The 17,090-nt window shown below is 30.9% G+C and overlaps 1 protein-coding gene across 1 annotated transcript in view; it reads left to right on the top strand.

Annotated features, from left to right (window-relative positions):
* Window positions 1-1,108: 1,108 nt before the first annotated feature.
* LOC100650272 overlaps window positions 1,109-17,090 on the top strand; it is a 73,999-nt gene continuing 58,017 nt past the window's right edge. The window contains exon 1 of the mRNA XM_048411225.1: window positions 1,109-1,287. The gene's annotated coding sequence lies outside the window, so the exon portion shown is untranslated. The remainder of the gene's footprint in view (window positions 1,288-17,090) is intronic.

The raw sequence follows: 17,090 nt of genomic DNA, 5'->3' as shown, positions 1-17,090 counted from the left end.
ATAGGCGGTGTGAATCTTCCTTTTCATAGTCCCCTTCGTAGTTGGTGACGTTGCCATCACCTTTTTCTTTACGTAGCCCCATAAAAAATTAAGTGGTGTTAAATCAGCTGACCTCTTTGAAAAATTATTTTCAAAGTAGAATACATTTCTTTTCATATCTTCGGCATCTTCGTAGAGCTCCCATTACGTAGAGTAATTTCCGCTATAATTCTTTAACTATGCAAAGTAAAAAAGATGTTTTAGGTAAAAATTGTTAGGTTCGATAACATTTTTCCGAATGTAGAAAAATTAATATACGATCCTATTCTTAAAAAATGCAGATAACACCCTCAAAAATTCACCACACAATATCGTACACCCTAAATTGATAGCCCCTCTGCTATTTAACATTTAAAAATTTTAAATTAATATCTGCAGTAGCTTGTAACACTTTATCTACCTCATCATGTATAATACATAATCGTGTTATATTTAAAAAATTAAAGAATCTGAAGATAAAGACTTTATCAAGAAATAAAATAGTTGTATAAAGTATGACAATTACAAACGCCAGTTTTATTATTAATATTGTCTTGCGCAAATTAATTTAATCGAGTTATAATATATTATTATACGTAGCTATGGTGATTATGGCGAACAAAATCATTGCAGGTTAATTTAATTTTAGTTTCGCACCTGAAACGTCTTGTCAAAAATAAGCAAATGTCCAAATACCTTTGAATGGTATTTCTCTTAAGCGTTAAAGATAATTATTTGTTGCGCTTTATCCTCTGATATTATCTGAGAGAATCTATTTTAGAAATAATTTATTTCTCACGTAGGAGTTTGTTTATTTGCAAGAACTATATTTTCTAATAAACTCGTTTGCTATTTTATTTTAAATAAATATTAACTATTTGACTTCTTTATTCGTTATTTTCGTTTCAAATAGAAAATGTCCAACTTTATTTTTGTAACGCAGTTTCAAAGTTCAAACCGAATGAAAGAAGCAAACACAGAACGAAGGTGTTTGGCGAGTGTAAGGTAGCGTAGATATCTATATCATTGGAGAGGATAGGACTTGCGCATTGGTTGGTATTCTGTTTAGCTTCCTCGTCGGCGACGTACACCTAGTTCCATCAGTCACGTGGAGAACTTCCGCGGCTTCGCTTCGTTTCCCTGGTTCCTTCTTTTCTTCTGACTCGGTCGGTTCGCGTTCTTTCGTGTTATGTTTGGCGGCAAGTAACATCGATTGATTCAAGAAAAGAAGAAGTTGCGGTATCTAACAACTGGCAGAATCTGACAAAGGTAAGAGACGATTCAAATTCCACGGCTCATAACGCGTCCACGTTTGTCTTTTTCCAGGAAAACAAGAGAATACTCCAGTATCTTGAATTTCCTCGTTTGATATACGTACTTTGATATTTTTAAATCAAATATTCGCCATACATATTACGCTATCTCTACAATGCAAAACGATATCTACAATGCAATTATTTATATTGCAGAGAAACAATGTTCAATTAAATCACAGAATTGTGCATTTTGTGACAATGGTTATTTTTATATACAGAACAAATTAATTTACATTCGATAATAAATCGATGGATTTCATCATATTGTGAGCTTCCCTTCTGACAACTAGAATCTCATCTTATTATTTAAAAAGTCGAAAAGTTTTTACAAAAGTTGCATCTCATCATCGATATTGCGCATTTTTAATGTCATTTGTCGCGTAGTTCAAAGAAGTATTTGCTTAATTTCTGCAATTTTAAAGTGCAATGGCGTAAAGTTTCACACGATAAGAGTGCTTTGCCATACTAATAAACTATTCGAAGAACTACCGCAACTGAAACGTAACTTTATTTCCAAATTTGATGTAACTTTGAGCTAATAATAAGAGTAACACAAAGCTAAACAAAATATTTTTATATGTCATTTTATACGTCTTTGTATGCAAACGTGCAATTTGTATCTTGATACACGTCTGCATGATTACCTATGCGATCGACGAAAGTGAAAGAAGCCTTTGAAAGAAGAGGGAAAGGGGAGCTTAATAGGGAAGGAATACAACTTGCAAGAAACGCATTCGTCCGTTGATATCCATCTATAATTGGATACTTTTATTTTCTTGAAATATCGTTGTAAGAGTTACGCACTGAATTTGTACGTTTTGATCCAAGTATTACAGAATCGAGAAAATTGGATCGAGTGACTGTTTCGATACATAAATTGTAATCTAAATTCTAGACATGAAGCGTTTTTTAAAAATTCATAGTAGCAAACGTTTTATTTTATTAGTATTACTAATCTAATTCCTATTATAGAAATTGTAATGAAAAGGATATCTTGGGTAGACAGATGGAAGCGTTGGAAAATATTTATTCGTATTAACGGGTTAGAACATTTGTTACAGGGTTTGCATAAAATGCTGTTATTTCTTTACTTATGAGTTATAGGCTTTGGGTTTCTTCTGAAAACGCTTTTCTTTGATTCAGCTTTTTATCAATCTTGGAAGCAAAATATATGTTTTAGAGGATAGAAATAATACAAAAAATTGGACAATGAAATTGCAGTGGCTCACGTGTGTCTATAAATATTTGAAATTACTCATTTAAAATTATTATAAAACTGATGTAATGAAATTGTTGAAATATTTTTAAATTACTAAGCTTCGATATATCGTTCTCTTTTTCTTTTCATCCAAATAGGTATTATTATAAACATTTTGTGTAAAATTAGTGTTGTATGTAGCATAGGTATTGTAAATTCCTATATTTAGTTTTCTCGTTGAACATAATAAAAAGTACACTTTCGTTTTAAATTAATTGCATGCAATCGCGTAGTATAATAAATTATAGCTCAACTGACATCATAGGTTGATCTTTATAGCTTTTGAAAAAGATTGGTTTGTCTTAAAAATTCTAGCCGTCGCATTATTTATTTTTCATAGAAGAAGAATGTCAGTAAATTATTAATAAATATTACAAGACATCAATTTGAAACTAATTTATTCAACGCGAAGAACATTTAGTTTCGCAGCTTTTATCAGCGATTCAGGATTTGAGTTTCAGGGTACAAAGTCGCATTAGGGAAAAGGACGTGTAAGGAAGGTTTTGTATTTCACTGATGCTGACAAAGTTTTTATTTCCTTAGGGAATGAGCTTTATATTCGCGATACCTCTATATTCGAATATTCTAATCTTCGAGTTTCGAGAATGTTTTGTTTATATTTGCATATGAATCATGCTGTTACACATCTGTTGTAACGAAAGAAACATTATCATGAAATTTTTCGTAAGTGCGTATATCGGTGAAGATATGGTAATGGAAAGGTTTGATACAAGAGATCATCTTTTTTTAGGGGGAAGCGAGAATGATTTTATACCAAAAAGAGTTTGTAACTTAAAATCACAAGATGCTTTATCCTTAATTATCCTGGTTTACGTTCTTTACTCATTTCTGAATGAGCAAAAGAATTTTGCAACAGTTTAAGTAAGATTCAAAGCAATTTCTCGAAATTTAGTTTAACAGAATTTTGACATTTTAATGGAAGAAATACGGTAGTTTTTGTACATTTATATTACATTTTGTACGGTTATTGTGCATTTTTAATTACATTTACATTTACAATTACATTTTATCGCAATATCACCTTATAAAGTAATAATATTTTAGATTAAATTTCGAGATAACCATTTTAAATCTCGTTAAAAATTTTTTTATTTTTGCGTTTTTATGGATTTCGTTTGATTAAGTGTTCCATGGTCGGCGAAGTCTGCGTAAATTCACTATTACTGCTCATCATAAACCAAAATCCAATAGCTTCGTTGAGATGCGTTGCAAGCCGCTTGAATAAAAGTCAGATTATTTGGTTTCGTTATATTACATGCAATTTATCCTATGTACGTACAATATTAGATGCCCTATAACGCGTTATACGATTTCCGTATCGTAACGCGATACTCTTATAATACGATTATAAAATTGTTTAAAGAGACTCTACACATGTACAGTGCTACGAATAATTATAAGCTCACACACATTTTCTGCATTAGTCGTTCGATATTTGCAAGAAACCGCTGATCGTATCTGGATATGTTAAGTGAAATTGTACTCGTAAAGGATAGATTGAACGCTATAGGATATCAAGAGATGCGAGATGACGAATTATTGCCTATCATAACATGAAATTGAAGACAGAAGAACAATTTTTCAACAAGACAATGCTGCTATTCATGTAGTCTTCGCTAGAAAAAAGTGGTTTCAGCATTTTCGAATAGAATTATTTTACCATGGTCAGCATTACGTTCTGATCCGAATCCGATCGAGAATCGAGAAAAGTTTACGATCGCTAGAAGGCCACCAGCGAAAAACGTCGCTGAACTTGAAGGAGAAATAAAATCCGCATGGTTGAATATTCAAAATAAAACTTTTATACGTTAGTGGATAGTGCGGATTAATAAAACAAGTAATCAAATATAATGAAAAATCCAGTAAACATTGAATGAAAAAGTAACAAAATTAACATTGAATTTATTTTTTCATAGCTAAAAACACAATTTTAAAGGAAATTTAAATTTTCTCCAGATTTTAAAAGAAGAAAATTTTTGTTTGTTGTATCCTCTTTTTTTTTTTATATTATGATGTTATTTGATCTTTCATATTATTGTATTACATGAATTATATAAACGATTTTATCAATTTTTGTTTGAATATTATGAAAAAATCAAAAAATAGGGTTCAATTTATAATTATTCACGCCACTGAGACGAATATGTGTGTGAGTAAATTTTAGAGATGCAAAAGCACATTACTGTGCGAAATATACAAGGCAAACAAACACGATCAGTACATATTTGTATGTAACTGATTTGCTACGATTGCTTCCTGTTCGCTAATTGTCTTATTCGTGCCATATCAACAAATGTTTAAGTTTTTGAATTGAGTCGAATATCATAGTTTCGCATTATCTTTGACATGATAAGGAGAATTTTACGTATTGCGTGACAGTTATTTCTATGTAGAATTAGCGTAGAAAAAATGTGTTTTAGTTCTTGCGCTATGGATCCCTTGTAACGCAGAACGTGTAGTGAGAGTCAACTGAGCATGCACTTTGCAAACAAAGGGATCGTATACTATTGACTTACTTATAGATTTACTAACGTCTTTTTATTATCAATTTGTTTTCCTATATACTTTATATCTTTTCCATCAATTTTCAATTTATACAACATGTATAGCTTCCAAGTATACTCATTTTCCACTATTACTGTATCTTGTGTGTTATAGAGAATTTCACACAATACCTTGTACGTCAAGAACGGTGTTTATTGTTGAAAAATAAACGAGTATCATTCGCTGTAGAATTTGACCTTTTTTTTCTTTTCTTTCACTTACTATTAATATATTTTTGTTTGTAGGAATTATAAGAAATATACTATGTAACTTTCAAAAAGATAAAGGTGCACGATTTTAATAACATTGTTTAAAACAAAATAAAATCGAATGGCATTCATTTCCCCCGAGATATGTACGTGTATTGCTATTTTATTCTTTTGAATTTTCAATACCGTTAAACAATAGTCTCTCTAGCATTCTAACGTAAATCAGTATTGGATATCGGACTAACGCACATGACAGGCACAAAGGTGCAGTTATGATTTGTAGTGTATATTCTACTGTGTAAAGTGTAAGGTATAAACTAGAAAGAATCAATTGGAAAAGTTGGTCGCAATTGTGTTAGTCGTTTATGAATGCTTTATAATCTAACAGAAGTCGTAAATTAGTTTTCAAAAATATTTTTACGATAAACAACTTCCTTTAGCTCGAATATACGTACTATTATTCAAAATTTAACTTTACACTAACAATAAGTTATCTTTATTGCAAAATCTAACTTTCGGTTTTCTCGTTTTATATACGATATTCATAAATATTTGTATCCATTTCAAATTTAGGATTAATTATTTTAGCTTCTAATATCGAATATTCTTTACGTTTTACGTTTTTGAATATAAAACAATGGTGTAATGATGTAATAATTACAAATTATTACCAGTATATAAATAATTGTGTAGATACATCAGGCACTAACGTATACTAATATATAATATACGATACATATTTTTGGTAATTATGCAATAATATTTGTATATCAATGTGTTGTATATCGATAAAATGTATATCAATAATATTTATAAATCTATTTTGATCCTACACGTATTGTTTATTTGTATAGTTATGAGCCGTGGTGTAAGAAAGCAGCTAGTAAAAAAGTAAGGTAAACGAAAATTAATAATTAACAATCAGTTTTACACTTTAAAGTTTAAAGAAACATCAAAGTAAGATCAATATTTTAAAGAAGATGACTAATTAATTATTACATGCGTTTCCGTAACTCGATGTATTTGTAACTATATCGTGCTTATTTCAACGCACTTTTACTGGTTCGGATTTCATCTAAAAATGTGAGTCCTATTTGGGTAATCTAATAGAATATATTTAAAGAAGGAACTGGAGATGTAATAGAATATATAAAATTTAATGGAATATACACAACATATTACGTGTATTGTACGAAACATTTTAAAATTTCATTAGCGCTACTGACACGCAACTGCCACGATTATAGTGATAACATTTCTGACGATTCTGAAAATGTGTACACAAGCTACAAGATATTTAGTGCAAGTATATATTTTGCAGAGATTACAAAAATATTTAAACACGCAATCGTTTATAATATCAATAGATCTTACAAAGAGACGACGATGACTGTGTAACGTAAATCACGTCATAATACACGTTATAAGTGTATAAACGAAGAAAAAATAAAGTTTTCTTCTTTCTTTTAAATTTCTTTTTTATTTTACGTGACAACTGCGCAATCTCGAATGAGTTTACTGTATGTGTATTTGATATTTTAGGTTGATCTAGATTTAGGTAAAACAACCCCGTAAATATTTGAGTGTATAGTGATTCGTTCTGGAGAACTTGATGAGTTTGTCGATATCCTACTTTATAAATTCTCGTAATATTAATATTATGCTTCTTTTTTTATTTTTACGATTTATTTTGATAAATTTTCGATTATTTTTATTTGTTATAGCGCTCCGGCATATTTTTACAATTTTGCAGACGGAAATTGTAACAAAGACGTGTAAAACCAAAGAAATTGCTGCTCAAGAACAACATTTCTCGATTAATTTTTCAAAAACAAAGAGCCACGTACTCAAATCCTTTGGAACTGTTTTATCATCAATTTAAAGCATCAGGTGCACATACAGCCAACTTATTCAAGATTTCGCAATCTTTGTTAATATTGTCATTTCCATGTTAGTATCCAATGACACCATCATTATTACACGCTGGACTGTATATTTTTTTAGATTGGATCCAAATTTTGCCAATGTAATCATGGTAATCGCGTCTTATTACAGTGTTAACAAAATGCCAAAATGTTTTATGTAACACGCATGATAAACAAATGAGATACAATCTCCATATTAGGAGATTATAGCGCTTTCCTTGAGATTGGAGTTATCAAGGTTCGGCTGTGTTATCATCATCATCATCATCATCATCGTAATTGGAAAGGGAAAGGGATATGAAATTGGTTAAAAAAACGAAAGATGGTAGAAAACGGAAGAAATTGGGCTCGTTTAATCGATACTAATTACAGAAAGATGATCTAAATGCCAGTACTTCAGCGATAATAGTTGAGCTGCCGCGGCGAAAGTATATGTATAGATAAGAGTGAGTTTGAGTGCCAACGACAGACTGGCCAATTTTCATTACCGTTTTCGCGGCAATAAGTAAGATTTAAACAGCGTGGAAGCGACCTAGTATTTTGTGAGAATAATTCTTGAGGATCTGAATTTACGATTGTTAGAAGCTGTAAATCGTACGTGCAAAATGTTTGGAAAAAGTTTGTGAAATTATTCAAAATTTATAGGAAGAATTAAAGAATATTCTATAGAAAAATTATAATGCAACAATATTGACTATTTGAAAATAATTATTTTTAATATGCCACAACATTTATTAGAGAGATTAAAAAATATTATTTTAGTTTCATGCGTTTAATTGTATATCGTGTTCGATCATGTTTGACCACAAGAATTCGCTATTTTTTCGTTTCTCTTTTATTATCTACACAAGCAAAAAATATAAAATCATTTTGTATTTTAGTCACTTAGAAACTATGTTGTGGCACAGCATAACAGATCTTTGTATCCTTTGTATCCTTTGTATATTTATTTGAAATACCGAATCTTACAGTCAAATCTATTTATTGCGTTGATCGAATATTTTTGTGACAGGCTGTGTAATAAACAGTACGTGTGAAAACCATTGTTGCTTGATTCTGCACTTCTGGATTGGTGGAGATTTGTAAAAAAGAATTCGTGCAAAATTAACCTTGAGCATGATGTTTAAGATTAAACTATTTTTATTGCACCGTATTCTATTCATCGTGAGAATAACGAGTCTTTGAGGAATCATCTAAGGATCGCAGCTTAACCGTTAAAATTTTAATTATTCTTAAACATAATTTACTCATTGTGCGTTTACATATACATATGTTCACATTTAATGAGAGAGAGTAGTGCGCTATTTGCGAAACAGCAGGAAATTACAGATTAGCTCGTGAAATATGTCAGAATACAGGAATAATGGAAGATTTCTACGTGCAAAAGACTATGTTAACAATTCGGTGATCAAGAATTAACATTGCGTTATCCGAAAGCAGGTCAACCCCGCAAGAATTGACGCGAAGAAGAGCAGATTAATTGTCGCTTTGGTCCTGTTTATTCACTGTTGAGTTTAAAATAATTCTTTAAATGAAATAAAGTAAAACTAAAATAATTCGTCAAGCGGGAATCAGTCGTCTAACAATCCGACGAATACGATGAGTATATATGCAATTTCATAAAATTTGCCGCAGCCAAACACTCTAGTCGCATGACTATCCCGTTCGACGAAGCTTTTTCCGTTGGATGCTGCACAAGCTGCATCGTGAAACGCGTGTTATTTAGAAATGAGAACAGTTTCTTAAGTAGTATCGTCCTTAATAAACAAAATGCTAGGATGGGCTCAGAAAAATCCATATAAAATTGTTGAAAGATTTAATGAATAATTATTGGGAATCATGTTACTAGTCTCATCTACTTGTCTTCACCGATGACATGTAATGCTACCTATTTCACACGTGATGGTACTCCATCTCACCGCAGTCTGCCGGTTCGCCAACTTGCAGTGAATTTTTCTTTAGGAAACGAAATTGTTTATAGTTCAAGTAAGCAGTTTATATCCGTCAACAATTACCACATCCGATTGAATGTGGCTTTTATCATACAAGGCCAATATATAATCTTGGAGAAAAACTTGATGAAAATGTAGAAATGCGAGTTCGAGGTTGTTTAAATAGACAGAAAGAGAAAAAGAAAAAAAGAAGATAAAGGATATATAATGCTAGATCTGGGATATGTACGTGCAACAACAAATGCTATTTTCCCTGCATCTAACTGCAGAATGTAAGCACATTACGAACAAAGTGAGTTCAAAAACTAGTGAAACTTTAACCAACTTTAATATTTTGTTCGAAGAGAACGCTTTAGTTGTCCATGGTTCCTTAGAGATTTTTTTATTCACATGATGAGTAGAATAGGTAGGAATAAGAAAATTTTGGTCTCTTCAAAGTTAATTTTACATGAACTTTTTGAAAATGTCCACCGATCCAGAGGAGTAGAATCACGTGATGATGGTTTTTACATTTACTTTTTATATGTCTTGTACAATCGTAATTAGTGAGTTATAAAAAAAAGAAGATCTAAAGAGAGATGGAAGGCAACCTAATGGACGTAAATAAATATTGATCAATTAATCTTCGATTGATAAAGCAAGCCTATCTGCATCTTATTTTTGAAGAATATCTTGAAACATATCCAATTCTGTTTTTCTCCAAACCACGAGAGTGAAATATGCAAATTAGTTCGATTAACAAAAATACATATGTCAACTAAGTAATGAATTATAGTCGATACTTTGAAAAACATATTTTCTGTAAGATTATTCTCTTCGTCCAATTTTTTGCAATTTAAAGAAGTAAATTTAATAAAAGTTTTGGCGACGAATCCTAAGAAAGTATCGAATACGCTGAATGAAAAGATTTGGCAAAAGATGTTTACATTTGAAGACAGAAAATGATTAACGAATGTTGCCTTGAAAGGTATATAAAAATAGTCACATGTATTTGTTTTTCTAGAGTAAGCAATTAAAATTTGCGATTTTATACGGAGTGAGTTATAAATGCATGTTCGTACTTTAGGGAATGAATTTGAATACTGAAAGAGTAAAGATTCCCTTCTTGACATATATCTTTTATATTTCTTTATAGATATAGATATATGTCTTTAGTTTTCGAGGTATGGATGAGTAAAGAAGAATAAAAATTTCAAATCTGAAATGACAGCTTCGGTCTCAATTTGCTACGCGTCTTGTTATTGAGTTCTATATAAAATAAATAAATAAAAAGCTGTCGTGCAAACGGCTAGCATGGTCTATGATGCGGAAACAGTAAAACTATTTTTGAGAAAACCGTTATTTTCAATAAACAACTTTCTACGAGGCATGAATCCCCCATCAAATGCACTGCCGAAAATACCCAAAGTTTCCATGGAAAAAATAGTCGGAGAGGGTAGAGTATCCATCGCGTATAGACCTAACTATTTTTGATAAAAATAAAGTGCTAGAAACTGACCTCGCAATTTATTGGATACGTTGAATGCATAATAGATTTTAAATGATCTTAAAAAACAAAAACGTAATAGATAAATCGTATAGAATTCATCAAATTGTTAGTTGTAGATTTCTAATTTTATTCAATCTAATTTCTATTCAACTATTTTTTTCAACAATGTCGTCACCTTGAATACGACACCTTGAATAACAGCACAGTATCCTTTAACAACTCATTGCCTTCTTTTTGACTTATTTTACAGCATCGATTCACTTTTCGTGCTTACTGACGATGTTCTTTTGTGGAATATCTCTATACTTCTTTCAGTGCTATATAAATGTTCATTCGTCGAGTGCAATTCGGTTTTTCCAGTTTGATCCGAATCCATTTGTCAAGTTCAGTAGACGTTTCTTCAATTCTATATATGTAACACAAATGCCAAATGTACCAATGTATTATGTCGTGTAAATACAAAGGATTTTTTTCTGGTTAATGAAAACAGATCCAGTGAAAAACATATGTTATTGGTATTGATTTAGTATAGCATCAAATAACGTTGATGTTCTCTAGTTGCAATGAAGGGCGATTTCTAGAATGAGTTATGAGCGACATCAATAGTAACCAAGCAGAATTCAGCAACATTTCATTTGGATTTGCATTTGGAACGGATAAATATGAAGAATATAATATTATTTGTTACGATCAAATCATATGCAATATATTATATCCAGGATCAAACAAGGATTTACTCGAATAAAATGTTATTCGTATACGAACAAATATCCGCGTAAAAATATTATCCGAATTATTTATTCGTATAAAAATTTGTTTGAATAAATATTTATTTATGTTACATAATATCGCAGATGAACAAAGTAAGTATATACAACCTATATCAAATATGAAATATAGTTTCAAACTTTATTATCTAATTATTATATTTTTGTATCATTATACTTTTGTAATTAACCTTTTTCAATCGTCGACAAATTTATTGCTCTTTGGTAAGCTAGTTGATTGATAAATTAATAGTATTATATTCGTATTCGAAGATTGCAATTATTATTCTATTAAATTATTCGAATAAATAAACGGAGTAGTTTATTGTGAATAATGTAAAATGAATTTATTCTGATCATTATTACGTAAATGTTTCTCGGAAACAATTCCCATAATTCCTATTTCTACGAAAAGATAGGTAAATAATATGGTCTACCTATCACGATATCAAACATTTAAAGAGGAACGAAGACATATCAAAAGGAGAACGTGAATTTATTGAGAAAGAATTTATGTAATATCTGCAAGCATTGGTAAATCAGTGACCGTTGCAGGAAATGCTTGAATCAAGTATAATTGATGTCCTGTATTATATCTTAATGGTTGAAGCGATATAAATGCGTTAGAATCTCGTTTATTTCCTTCAAAATGATTTTAATTTGAACATCGCTATTTTTATCTCTCGTAATTATCTTCTTTCTGGCATTATACCTAACTCAAATATATCTAACTCAAATTCAATATGGCAAAATCGAGGTTATATTATTGATATCATAAAAATAATACGTATTTACTTACGAATCTGTAAATGGCCATACAGGTGCTTTCATGCACATTAAATAACTGATTAGAAATTATAAGGGAATAAGACAAAATCTTGAGAATTTGGATTTAGTATTTTAATCCTAAAAATATTATGCCTCTAATTTCATAAATAATTAAGTTATAAAGCAATTTTACTACTTGGAAAAATACAATAAATTTTGCATAACAATAAATGCAGAATATACTATTTTATGAAAAATAGCGATGAACTACCTTACATAATTATGATTCTTGATTTCCTAATAAATGGCAGTTTTTTAACATTCGAGATAAAATTCTTGCTTATTTGTTGCTGACAAGGAAGATTCGACGATCCAGGAATTTAAAAAACTACGAAACTTTGTGTACAGGTAAAGTATGCCATCTGTAATATAATCCTATTTTCCATTAGTGTCATAATTCGGTGAATGTTGCAATATTCGGTAACAGTTGGTAAAGGGTGTTAAAAAAAATTGAAAAATTCATTTTCTTTAATAAACTGGTTTTATTACGCCAGATTTACTTAAGTAATTTATATCTATTTTAAATTTATTTACATGAAAATGATTAATATTGAATTCAATTACTACAACATAGCAGTAGTTTTTATTAATAAAAATGAATACTTTAACATTTACATCCTCTTTTTCAATATTTTTACATGTTTAGCAAAAGAATTTTGTAGGTAATCGTTGGGAGGGAAAGATGATTCTCCAAAAATATTTTTTATGCAGTCTATCGAACACAATAAAACAATACGATTTTTGTTAATTAAAATTCTACATTTCTGTTAACGCGTGATTCACACCTTAAGATAGAATTATGTTACCAAAGAAGGATAGAGATTTATTATGAATAACTTTATTTGTTTACTTTACTTGTACGCAAAGTAATCTTTTTTAAATAAAGTAACCCAGGAATAAAAAATCTTTCTTATCCCTGGGTTACTCTAACTTTCCTTGTGAGAGTGCGTTCTAATTATATCGCAATGTTACATTTGCACGCAAGTCAGTTACCACTGTTTTTAACTTAGAATGGAATTCTTCTTGTATTTACAAATTACTCTCATGGTCTTCGTTTTCTTGAATGCGCTCTAAATAACTTCTTTTCCAAAATGAAGTTTTAAAAATGAAGTGACGTATTCAATGAAATGTTAATTAAATGAGAAGCATTTTCAAAGTCTTTTATATAATTATACGAATACTGTGCACCATGAACACTGTATTAAATCTCTAAATTAAATTATTTTAAAGCTTGTAACGTTGTTATACTGTGTATAAATATATAAAGTGCTTGATTCTGTAGCTCAATAAAAAAGTATTTCGAGCAAAAATTTACATCAAATAAAAAATTTACTCATGCGAGGAATACTTTCAAAACTATCATGTTTTTATGAAAAAATAGAACTCATTTTGTATTTTTTAAAAAGCGTCATCTATTTTTCTTGTCATATTCTCAAAATAAAAAGAGACGAATTCAATGATATGGTAATATATCACGCATCTTCGTGACGAATGAACAGTCACATCCGTTCGCGGATGCTTATGCAAGATATTCGAGTAATTATAATACAATCGGAGCGATGATATAAGCAAGCGACTCTACGTTGAAAAAATAAATCAAAAATGTACATCAAAATTGTTTCATATTACGCTCCGTTTTCGGGAAAATCGAGCTCGAAGTTTGTGTATGATTGAATAATCAGCAGAAGATTATTCTACGCGCGAAACTAAATAAAAAATGTAGGATAAAATGTTTTCATGCTACATGATCGTCACACACATTAGGCATTCTAGCTATAGAAATCGTACCATCATTCGTCATCGATCATTCATTTGGTTTTGCGAGAGTCCAGAGGTATTCAAAAGGTGTTTAAATAATTCTTATGTTATCCGATTAAACAGTTTCTCAAATTTTGTCGATATGAAAATTTACATAAAGTTAAATGAACGAAAGAAATGTATAATGCAACGAATGTATAATTTTAAATTATATTTAAACGCGCTTTGGAAGAATTTAAACGCAATGTTATGCGCGAGACTGCATTCATTAATGGGATCGTGGTGACAACGCGGTGAGAAAAGTTTTCATTTGCATTGATGCTGACGGTTGACGTTTTCAGCACTTATTGTAAAGGATATTGTGTTGTATTAAAAAATTATACTCGATTTCATCTAACCCCCTATCGCTAATGCATTTATGGGAAATATAATCAATCAATCGGCCGTTTTTTAAATATTTTTTGTATTAATAGACAATCACGTTTTCCCATTTAACACTGTTAAATGTAATCGTAATGTTGTTACGGTTAATCCTGCTGCGTTCCACGCTGTTTGAGACTTCCGGGAAATGTTAGGAATTTGTTCCCGCGAAACGTGTTTTACTCACTGAAACCTCCAACAATGTTGAACGCAACAAGGTTAACCAAAACAATGCCATGTCTAATAGTTTTAAGTGTGACAATGCTAGCCGCGAAAGCCACAGGATCTCCTTTCTCTATTCACGTTTTCGTATTTATAGAAAGCTAACAAATAACTAACAAATAATTTCGTTGAAAGTATTGTGCATTTTTCACCGGTTAGGCCGAAAAGATCGTACGTTGGCAGGCTGATCATTCGTTCTGTCATACGAATCTCAAATAATTTCACAAATCCTGTAACACTGATGTTCCCGATGGTTGGATCGACTTGCATACGTATATTTATATGTACATACATTGTATAACGATGAACGTTATTTTATCAAGTACATTGCACCAACATAATGTACCAGAAACATTCGCTCGTCTATATTCAACTTTAATGTTTTGTGGCGTGCGATTTTCTTTCGTCATATTCATTTTGCTCTAAACAAGAAGTATCTTCATAAATTTTTACAACATATTTTTATGTACCGTAAAGATTAGCACTTTGACTGCCACGTTGGTCATATACGACTGGCTGGCCACGGTTTCTCCTGTGACGTCACGTTGATCATTGGTAACCGAAGCGCTTGAACTTCTTACAATTGTAAAAATTGAATGAAAATTGACAGTTAGAACATTTTAAATATAACCGATAAATAGAAGATACTTTGAAATAAAAAGTGCTCCATTGAACAATTAAACATTTTTATTAGAACATCGATAAAAAAAATGAGTTCAAATGTTGCATCTAACGGTGTACTGTGTTAAAACACTTTAAACATAAATGTGGCTCATCAATACAATCTGGATAATAGGTGGTCACCTTTTTGATCCGATTCTTACCAATTTTTGATCTTAACTGTTTAACATTTTTTTTATAGCACTCTCTGCAAAATTTTCGTGTCGTGTATACCTTACTATTCTATATAGAATGAGCAAATACTGTTTACTAACATCTTTTACACCGATTGTTGTGACGACTTCTTTACTAAAATTCAAGGTATAAAATTTTAATGGCGACATCACTCATATTTTCCAACACGATTAATTTGATTTTTAAATTTGAAACTTTCACGTTGTTTGAATGACATACATCTGTGGTTATTCGGATTTCAATTGTGTTTTTATTTGTATATCAATTGTTGCATTGAACATTTTCAAACCTCCCTGAAGAAGTAAACTGCTATGTTCACGAAAACTTACCAATAAAAGTATAAACACGATTGAAACTCGAAGAATCACAAATATCTATATGTTAGCTATCTGTCCCTCTACTTCCTCTGTAACCCTTTGGTCGTTGTCTTTTCTTTTTCATGCCCTTTTTTCTTTAAAAATTCTTCTAATTTAGATAAAAATATGAAGAAACTGTTCTCAGTACACAGGGTACGATACGCCATGCAAGACCAAGTCGAAAATGTAAAGTGACAATTTTCGATATTAGGCTGTGTTTTCCAAAAAAAATCTACTATACAGTTCAGTTAAGTTCGCGTGCGTTTGAAAGGGCGTGGTTACCTGCACAAAGCAATTTTTAATACAAGGTTTTTGAGAAAATCAATTATGAAGCTCCGTCCATTTCACTCTCGTCGCTTTTCAAGCGCACGCGTATTTAGATGATGGAACTTCACAATTCATTTTCTTGGAAACCAAGCCAGGCAAAAATTTACGCATCTGGATGTACGTATACAAATATCGTCTATCTTCACACACATTTGTATGCTTTTTTAAATATTTTTCTATAAACTAATATTAAATAACAGAACTACTGATTTCAGCTAACGCTCATACCGCGCTGAGTAAACTCGTTCTCGTCCAGCGAACTGTCCTGTTTTTGCGACCAGGTTTTCAGGACAGAGATAGGAAGAAAATATCGTATATAAGCGACTTAAATCTAAGTTATAAATTATAAGCTAAAAAATGTAATTGAATGGCTATGTCGCACTGTCACGTATCGGTACTCTTGCCTAAACCACCCGACAACCGAAGTTCATTGTTTATTGGGAACAACATACAGATGTAATACTCAAATACTGGTCAATAAACGCTATAAAAAAAAAACTCGTTCTCGTCTGATCACGAAAGTTTTAAACCTGTCCTGTTTTTGCGTCCAGGCTTTCAGGACATAAATTAAAATATCGTACATAAACACAGCGCAACAGCGGCTTAAATTTAAGTTACAATAATATCGTACCGTCGCGTATCGATACTTTTGCCTGTACCACCCTACAATTAGAATTTAGCGTTTATTCTGGAAAAAAAATAATGTAAAAAAATATGTAAAAAACCTGGAATTAATAAACAAAGATTAAAAAAAAAAAAAAAACGAAAGTTTTAAACAGCGCTGGGCACGGATGGTACTTGGATGGGTAACCGCTTGGGAACTCC

Source organism: Bombus terrestris, chromosome 13, assembly GCF_910591885.1.
Source record: "Bombus terrestris chromosome 13, iyBomTerr1.2, whole genome shotgun sequence".
NCBI lineage: Eukaryota > Metazoa > Arthropoda > Insecta > Hymenoptera > Apidae > Bombus > Bombus terrestris.
Note: the sequence above shows the minus strand (reverse complement) of the source record. Positions and strands in the feature narration are given on the sequence as shown.